This window comes from Petaurus breviceps, unplaced genomic scaffold, assembly GCF_028583685.1.
Source record: "Petaurus breviceps papuanus isolate PSGF00001 unplaced genomic scaffold, PetGlider_PUasm1.0 172, whole genome shotgun sequence".
NCBI lineage: Eukaryota > Metazoa > Chordata > Mammalia > Diprotodontia > Petauridae > Petaurus > Petaurus breviceps.
The window spans coordinates 2,269,256-2,278,573 of record NW_027185755.1 but is presented as its reverse complement, the minus strand read 5'-3'; the positions used below and the strand labels follow the sequence as shown (position 1 = coordinate 2,278,573).

Sequence of the window (9,318 nt, the reverse complement as noted above, 5' to 3'; positions counted from 1 at the left end):
TCTCTCTCTCCCTCTCTGTCTCCCTCCCTCCCTCTCTCTGTCTCTGTCTCTCTCTATCTCTGTCTCTCTCTCTGTCTCTGTCTCTCTCCCTCTCTCTGTCTCTCTCTGTCTCTCTCTCTCCCTCCCTCTCTCTCTCCCTCCCTCTCCCTCCCTTCCCCCGTCTCTGTCTCTCTGTCTCTCTCTGTCTCTCTCTCTCTCTCTGTGTCTCTCTCTCTCCTGCCCCATGCCTGGGCCCTCTATTCTCACCAAGTATCCCAGCTACTGAACTGGTTTAGAATGTCTGGGAGTCAGGCTAAGCCTGGTGGAGAGAGTATTCCAGCTGAGGCCGGGAAGCAGCTTTCATTCTTATTCAGTCACTCAGTCAACAAGCATTTAAACTGATACTATGTGTATATACTACTCTGCTAGACTTAGGGGGAGAACAGTAAAATCTGATGAGGAACTATGACAAAACTTCCAGGCTCCTGAGTCTTTCCCTGGCTTTGTCTCTGCCTCTCCTGGATCACAGGATCAAGAACTGGAAGGAAACTTAGAGGTGATCTAGTCCCTCCTCTCCTTTTAGAGATGAGGAAAGTCAAGTCCAGAGAAGAGGATGGCCTTGCCTCAAGTGACACACAGGGTACATGACAGAGCCAGGTTTTGAGCTGGACTCCAAACCCAGTTTCCTTCCTGGATGCCACTCTGCTCCCACCACCCTGACATTCAGCTCCTTTTCCTGGAATCCTTCCCCCCCAAGAAATGCAATCATATGTTTTTGATTCCTTTGTCCTGAACTCATCTGGTGAGAGTTTTGGAGCAGTCAGGCAGCCTTATGAGGGAAGGAGAACAGAGGCAAGACGGGGTGGGAGCAAGAGGCCGGGGGCTGGATCTGCTTCTAGCCAAGGAGGGGAGCCAAGCTCAGAGGAGATAGGGGTGGATGCATAGCTCCAGTTCCACAGGGCTTTACAATGACTCCCATTCTCTTTGCTGAGACCAGGGTTGAGGAAAACCTCTGCCTGGTGCACAAGGTCTCCTTGTCTCCGGGCTTAGCAGCTGCCCATTCAAATCAAATGTAAGAGTTAGAATAGATAATTGCTTTCCGCTCTTGCTGTGTATAGAAGTCCATGCTACTCTGGGGAAATATCTCAAGTCCTGCCTTCATGTAACACATGCTCTAGTATTAAAAAAAATCCCAGGCTCTTTAAGCTAGAAGTGCTGTCTGAGGGCACCGAGTATGATCTGTGCCCTCAAAGAGTCCCTTATACAACACAACCAACAATTATCATCTTCTTGCAAATTGACTTCCAACCAACTTGATGGCAATTGCTCTCCCTGTGGTCACCAATGATCTAGGAATTGCTAAACCCATGGCTTTTTCAGTCCTCATCTTTCTTGGACTCTTAGCAGCATTTCACACTGTTGACCACCCTATCCTTTTGGATACTCTGTCTTCTCTGGGTTTCATGAGCTGGAAGGGAACGCCAACTCCAAATCTAAGGATTGCACTAGATGTCCACTGATGTCCCTTCCAACTCTCAAATTCTTAATTCTGTGAGATCATCTAATCCTTCCCCCTACCATCTTATAGTTGAGGAAATAAAAGCCTAGAAATGGAAAGTGACTTACCCAAGGTCACATAGCTAGTAAGTGGCAGAGCTGGAATTCAAACTCAGGTCCTCTGTTTGGAAAGGGAGCCAAGATTCTGGAGGTCCCTCCTGGGGGACTCAGGATACCTGGAACCCCTGTCAGAGACATGGACACATCTTACCAGGTAAAACCTGTAGTTAGGGAGCATAGACTGCTAGGCATTTGTGTGTGCTGGCCTTTGATCTCTGACCAGGACTGTCTCCTCCTATCCCAGTGCCTAAACATCTAGCCCACCAGTGGTGGGCTTCCCACCCTCCTTCTCTGCCTCCCACTGAACTCCAGCAGACAATAGGAGACCTATCTCCCCAACCCTGAGACTCTGGCCCTTGATTCTCATCTCTGGGTGCTGGTAACTTCTCCTGAACCCGAGAACAGAAGACAGAGTGCCAAATAATTTTGGCTGACTGAAGCTGCCCAGCAAGGAGCTCCCTTTGACTTCCTGAAGCAATGGGGCTCCAGCTCAGGGCACTAGGGAAGGGGAATCATTCTAAGAGCTCAAAGAGATCTCAAAGGTCTCAAAATCAGAGATCTCAAGATCTCAGAATATCTTAATTCACCTGATCTCTGAGCACCCCTCCACCTGCATCCCCAGTATCTCTGACAAATAAGCTATGCTTGAAGATCTGGCATAAGAAACTCTGTCTCCCAAGGCAAGTCGTTCCATTTGGGCTCAGTTTGAATGATTAAAAAGTCTTTTCCTTTCTTTGAGCAAAAATCTTCTCTGAAACTTCTCTCTCCACTCATCCCCCACTGTTCCTTGTCCTGCCCTCTGGTGCCTAATCTTTCAAATTCTTGAGGACAGCTCTCATGGCCTTCTCTTTTCTTTTCTTTCCAAAGGCTAAATAAATATCCTCAGTTCTTTCCACCAATCCCCAGATGGCATCCAGCCCTCTCACCATCCTGATTGCTCTTCTTTGGATTTGCCCCAGTTTGTCATCATTCTTACTAAAATGTGATGACCAGAACCAAACATAGACCTGTCCCTAAGCATCCCCTGTCCAGCCCTGGGAGATACTATCACCCAGCTTCCAGATGTGTCTGTGTGTCCCCATCTTGTTCAGAGATGCCAGATCCAGTGGCAGCTGTGCCCTCACCATCCCACCCCCAGGAGGCAGGAGGGGAGGGAGACAGGCAGTTATAAGGGAAAGAGTGCTGGATTTGGAGTCAAAAGACTAATTAAAGCATTTAACAGGATTTAGAGCTGGAAGAGACTTTACCTAATCCAAATCCTTGCCCATACCCCACTATTTTTTTTTAACAGATGAAGGAACTAAGGTCCAAAGAGAAGTAACTTTCCTAAAGTAGGATCTTTCCCAAAGGATTTGTGTTCCAATTCTGGTTTTGCTATTTACTGCCTGAGTGGACAAATCACTTATTTCTAGGCCTCAGTTTCCTTTTCTGTGAATTGAGGAATTTACATTAGTTGTTCCCTAAGGGTTCTCCTAGCTAGGCCTCCAAAATCATGTACTCAGCAGTGATGTCCTTGGCTGGCAGGGAAAGGGGAAGACAGCTTTTTGCAAAGGTTCAAGTTGAATAACAATCCTTTCTTCTTTTCTCTGTATTCTAAGGCCCAAAGTCCTGCACTCATGGAGACCAGATTTAATCTCAGAGACTGACTCACTGCTCACACCCACAAGCCAAAGAAAAGATGACCCTTTTGGGTCAGGCCCTGAGACTAGACTCAGTCTCTGTGAGCTCAGGACCACTTGAAATATACCACTAGTCTGAAAGCTCTGGCTTCACTGTAGACTTGAGATAATAAGGTTTAGAGCAGCAAAGTATTTTAGAGATCGTCTAATCCAGCCCTCCTTTCATTCCACAGAGGAGGAAACTGAGGCCAAGGAAAGTGAAGTGACTTGCCCATGGATCCTACAGTTAATAAATGATAGAGCTGAGACTCAGACCCAGACCCTCTAATGCCAAGTGTGGTACTCTTTGTACAGGAAGGCTGTGGCTCAGACAGCAATTCCAGCAGTGACTTGCCCCTCATTGTTAGTCTTGTCTAGCATGTGGACGGAAGTCCAGGGGCCCCCAAGGTGATCACTGTCATGAAACAGCCTCAGCACTCACCTTGGGTTAGGATGACAGTCATTCTGGGAGAGACTGAACACAGCTAGACCTCCTCTGGGTGGAATGGAAGTGGTCCCATGCTGTTATTAAAAGAAAATCTCGATTCGGGCCTCACCCTGGTAAATTAAAGGCAAATTCAGGAAATAAGACAAAAGGAGTTTATTGGCACCCCAAAGCATCAAGCAGTTGGAGTGGGGATGCTGCCAAACTCCAACTTCAATCTGCTTTTATTAGGAGTAAAACAATTTACATTTGAGGGAAAAACAATCCAGACTGGTAGACCTTTCAATGAGGAAGTGGGATTATGTCTCCTTAGCTTCTCCCCATGACAGCATCACTGGGAGATGGGATTAGCCTTCAGGTAATGGGGTTAGTCCTAAGGGGACTGAGCCCTCTCCTACAGGCTTACTGAGCATCATACCCAAGGAGTAGGCAAGGTTAAAACAAGGTCAGTTGCTCAGACCAACTCTGCTCCAGTGATTGACTTTGTACAATCCTCCTTAAATGTTAGCCATGTTAATGGTGTAGCCCCACAATCAGGCCTGTATAGTTCTTTTGTCCTCAGCTGCATCATTCTAATCTCTGTTGTTTATGCTGAAGCTATTTGAGTAAGCATTATAGTCTATAAGTGTCTATATAGAGAACTTAAACTTTCTACAGGAAACAAGTATACTGTGGCTATGAATATTACAGAGTCATTCAAAAGTCATAATCTCATGCTTCCTTCAATGACATAAAAGTTAAACAAATTTAGTTAAGCTGATTTATAATCTCATGTATCCCTTAAGGAGACAGACCTTATTAAATAGTCTCTATAAGTAAACTGAGAGCAATTAGGTGGTACAGTGAATGGAGGACTGAATTTGGAGTCAGGAGAACCAGAGTTCAAATTTGGGCTCAGATACTTACTACTTGAGTGATCCTGGGTCAGTCACTTAACCATGTTTGCCTCAGTTTCTTCATCTGTCAAATGAGCTGGAGAAGGAAATGACAAAACATTCCAGTATCTTTGCCAAGAAAACCCCAAAAGGGGTCTTGAAGAGTTGAACATGACTGAAAAATGATTAAACAACAACAATACAGGTAAATTAAGTCAGGTTACAAATTAAACCACTTAGAGGGTTATGTACTGTTTGAGAGAGGAAGTTTACATATCACCAAGGTAACCGAGAAAACTCAATAAACAAAAGCACCAAAAAACAAATAAACAAAAAAGCCCAAATAATACAATAATGATCATCAATATTTAATAACAGCAGATCTCCTTGTAATCTGGTCATTCATTCCCAATGTTCATTTAACCAGCACATTTCATCTTGAGTCCCAAATGTCCCATGTCTGTCATCAGGTCCCTGGAAATATTTTACCTTGGATATTCTAGAATAGGCCTCATTCTCAGGGCAGCTCTAAAGGAAGCTCCTCCTAGTAGATCTGCTTTTCTGTTTCCAAATCATTTGTAGAGATTCCTAGGTAATTCTGCTAAAATCTGTCAGTAACAAGACAATACAATTTATTACAACCTTCTTAATTTGTTTTTCATCAACTAGTTCATGTGGTAAAAACAAACTTAAATCTTATGGATCTAATCCTATTAACAATAGAGCTATAAGAATAAGTTAGGAACACATATTTCACCTGAAACTTCAGAGGACTTCAGTTTTTAGATGCCACTTGCTCTATCTTTACCTAAATCCTGTATCTGATATGAACAATGTCATCCGTAGCTGAAAGAAAAAGGTCTGACTTGGAAAATTAACCTTCCTATCTCTTAATATTATCAGACAGAGATTTCAAATTAGAAAAAAAAAAGGGGGGGGAATATTATTTAAAATTCTTTACAATTATTCATGTAATTTTATATAAAAGCTTTAATCCAAATTTGGGAACTTATTACTAAAACATACTCAAGCCTGTATTTTCCATTAGGCACATTTGGAAGCTAATTGAACATATATAAATATATGTTATATTTAGATATAGAATATGTCTGTATATGTAACACACATATATTCTAGTTCTTAGATTTCTAACAGTGTAATCTTGTTGCTTTCTCAGTTTACTAAATTAAATTAAAAACTTTTACATCTTCATCTTTTCTCTCACCCTTTTAGGATACACACACACACACACACACACATAATCCTCATATCATCTTGAAGGAATGAGGTACTTTAAAGACCTAATCTTATACACTAATATATAACTATTAACAAGTAGATGGCAAGCTCCAGAACTCATTTACTTAGTTGCTTAGAATATGGAACTAACCACAACTTTAGATTAAAATAGTAAGGGTTTTTTCTACTTGCATCCTACTATAGTAACTCAGATGTTTTAGTATCAATCTAGTAATTAATAGATTTGTATTGTAATGACAAAATTTCCATTGTTGACCTGCTCTGATTATAGAAATTTGCTATGAAAAGAAAAAGGAGTATCATGGTTATAATGATCTCAAGGGCACAGATTGATCTGACACAAGTCATAAGAGGTGGAAAATTCCCTTAGCTCTGTTTAATTCCAGGCAAAAGTCATAGTTAATAGCCAATTACACAGAAAAATTCCAAATTATTCACAAGGTATCATAATCAGGATCAGAATTAATCAGGTGGGAAATTTTCCTATTCAGAAAGGAAATAGCATAATGAGAAATTGAGTCAAGAGGATCCTAATTTTGATTACACACAGTCATCCTCTTAACTTTTCCCGGAGACAGACATCTACCCATTGAAATTCTCAGACTACATTCTCTGTGAGCAGTACATGGCACTCCCCAAAAAGGTGGACTATTAGCTGCATGACAATTCAGACAATCATGCCTAAAATAAAAACTTAAAACAATGTCAAATTATAGTCCCAAGAGATTTTATCTCACATAACAAAATTTCAACCAAACACAGCTTAAGCTAAGTTATTGTTATTTTTCCTAATGTTTCCATAACAGTTAACAAAGAGCACATATAAAGACATTTCATTCATAAATAATCATTACATTCTGGAATTTAACACATACCTTGAATATATTATGGTTGACTCAAGACCCCAGAAAAATTCTGGCCATTGTAAGCCTCCAGTCTAATATATTCTATTTGTACTTCTTATTAGTCCTTAAGGCAAAATGAAATCTTTGAATCTAAGGTCTATTGTTACTAAGTTGGTTCAAAGATGTAATTTCAATACATACAGTTTTTAACAGATATAATTTCATAATTTTCATAAGTGAAGGAAAATAATCTTAGACAAAACTCACTCTTTACTATATTATCCACTTTAAAACAAGTATATTCCATTAAATATTTAACAGTTTTCATTTTTGCTGCATTATTCTAACAGCTCAATTCATAACCTAACAATATCCAGATTAAAAGAGAAGTTACATTTCTAATGGCATTTCTGATATGATAGTTTTCCCAAATCTCACAACATAAGAGAAAAATTTAGAAACACAATAATGACATGAAATATCATGTATTTAAAACATGAAACAAAACATTACTAGTCAGAGGACATCAATTCAATTGATTGCATTTCCAAATTATTTTACATAGAAAACCATTCATTTTATCACCTTTGACAGTCTATACTGATTGTATTCAAGACCAATATAGAATGCTTTGATTTACTAGCATTTATGTAGCACTTCCATGTGCTAGATATACTGTCCTAAGCACTATCCAATTGTGATGTTGGTTTGGTCCTCAAAATAACTCTGGGAGGTGAGTGCTAGTATTTATCCCTTCAGAGATTAGGAAACTGAGGTAAACAGAGGTGAAGTAATTAGCTTCAGGTCACAAAACTAATAAATTTCTGAGACTGGATTTTAACTCAGGTTTTCCTGATTCATGCATTTTCTGGCATATTTCCTTAATGCTAAATAGCAAATGTAATTTGCATTAAATTCCGATTTACCACAACGATCATAACTGATGGGGTACAGGCTCTGGGAAATCCCTTGAACTCTGATTCAATCTTCCCACTTGATGAGGCATTTGGCTGAAGCCATAAGCCTTTCATTATAAGTAGACCCAAATCTTTGTTACTGTTAACCTAGCCTAGCCCTCCATTGTCCAGCTACTTCCCACCCTTGATCCTATCAAAACATCTATACCCAAATCTGTTACCCTTAAACTAGCCTAGCCCTCCATTGTCTGTCATCTCCAGGTAGCCTTCAGCTATTTCCCACCTTTAATCCCATTACTGGAGTCTGACTTCAGTCCCCTCAAGATCCTCTTTAGACTCTTCTTCACTTTCTGTATATAAGTTCTATCTTGCCTCCATGACAAGGCTGGGAATTATCTAGCACAGATTCAGTCTGTGTCAGATTATTCTGATCCACTTGTCAATACAAGCTTCACAGATACTTAGGCTCCTTAAGGACTCTTAAAGAGTCTTCTCATTATGGCAAATCTTTAATAAACTTTCCTTTACTTTGGCTGAGAGAAGACTTGAGTTGAATTCATTTGGCAGGACCCAGTATGTCAGTATTTTGGGATCTCAAGCACCCCTAAATCCTAAACCTCAACACTAAGTGTCTTATCAGACACTTTAAAAAAGTGAAAAAGAAAGGGGTTAGGTCCTGGAACTATTCTAAGTCCTATGAATTCTTTTATAATCTTAACTTGATTTGGGGAAAGGAGGTACTAAAGAAGACATTCAGTGTTTTCCAAAGTGGCATCAGGCAATCCCCAGAAGCCCAAGAAGAAAAGAGAGGGGTTTTTATGTGGCAGGCTTACATTCCCCTCCTCTTCCTTTTAGAGTTCCAAAGTTGTAAAGATTAAGGGATACACCCTTGGACTGATCTTTTAAGGACAGAGCATTATTTGTCTAAACTTGCTAACTGGCATTTCTCTGAAAGTTTCTTAAATCTTTCTTATCTCAATGGAATCAAACACTCCTAAAAACTCTTACCAAACTCCAAATCTATTACTTAAACTAACCTTTCATTTTGTACTCTTGATTCTTCATTTCTCCTTTCTTTCACTACCTTCTTAAGTCTATCTCATCTTATTTCTCAATCATATTCTTGTGTAATATTTCACAGAATCTCTCCTGTACAGTTTTCCTTATACAATAGAACTTTACCCTTCTAGGGTCACTTAGTCTGTTTCAATTTAGTTTGTTTACCTACTAAACCTAAACAATTAAATTCAGATAAATCATTTTAAACTAGCTCCTGCTTATTTTCTAGTAGTTTCTATTGAATATCCCTATCACCATCCAGGAAGAAGAGATAGGATGTTTGCATTTAACCTTAATCTGAAAACCTCCAAAATCCATTATGGTGCTTTAGCAGTCACCATAATTTGGAATTTAACAGTAAAGATATTACATTTCAGGGCAACTAGGTGGCTCAGTGAATAGAGCACCGGCCCTGGAGTCAGGAGGACCTGAGTTCAAATCCGGCCTCAGATACTTAACACAAAAACTAGCCATGTGACCTTGGGCAAGTCACTTAACCCTAATTGCCCTCCAAAAAAAAAGGCAAAAGATATTACATTTCAGTTACAAATTAGAGTTTCTAGTTTATAATGCCACAAATTGCTACAGACTGGGAGCAGAGATTCCCTTCCTTCTTATCTGAGTCTCTTATCTTCCTCCTCAATTAAGAGAGAGAGAGAGAGA

The 9,318-nt window shown here is 40.1% G+C and overlaps 2 long non-coding RNA genes across 4 annotated transcripts in view; one reads left to right on the top strand and one right to left on the bottom strand.

Annotated features, from left to right (window-relative positions):
- LOC138157382 (uncharacterized) overlaps positions 1-9,318 on the top strand; it is a 40,366-nt gene that overhangs the window by 11,691 nt on the left and 19,357 nt on the right. The window lies entirely within an intron of this gene.
- LOC138157559 (uncharacterized) lies at positions 883-5,156 on the bottom strand. The gene is made up of 3 exons (XR_011167410.1): positions 5,064-5,156; positions 4,606-4,671; positions 883-3,812 (listed from the first exon to the last, which is right to left on the bottom strand). It is a non-coding gene; the product is annotated as an uncharacterized lncRNA (long non-coding RNA).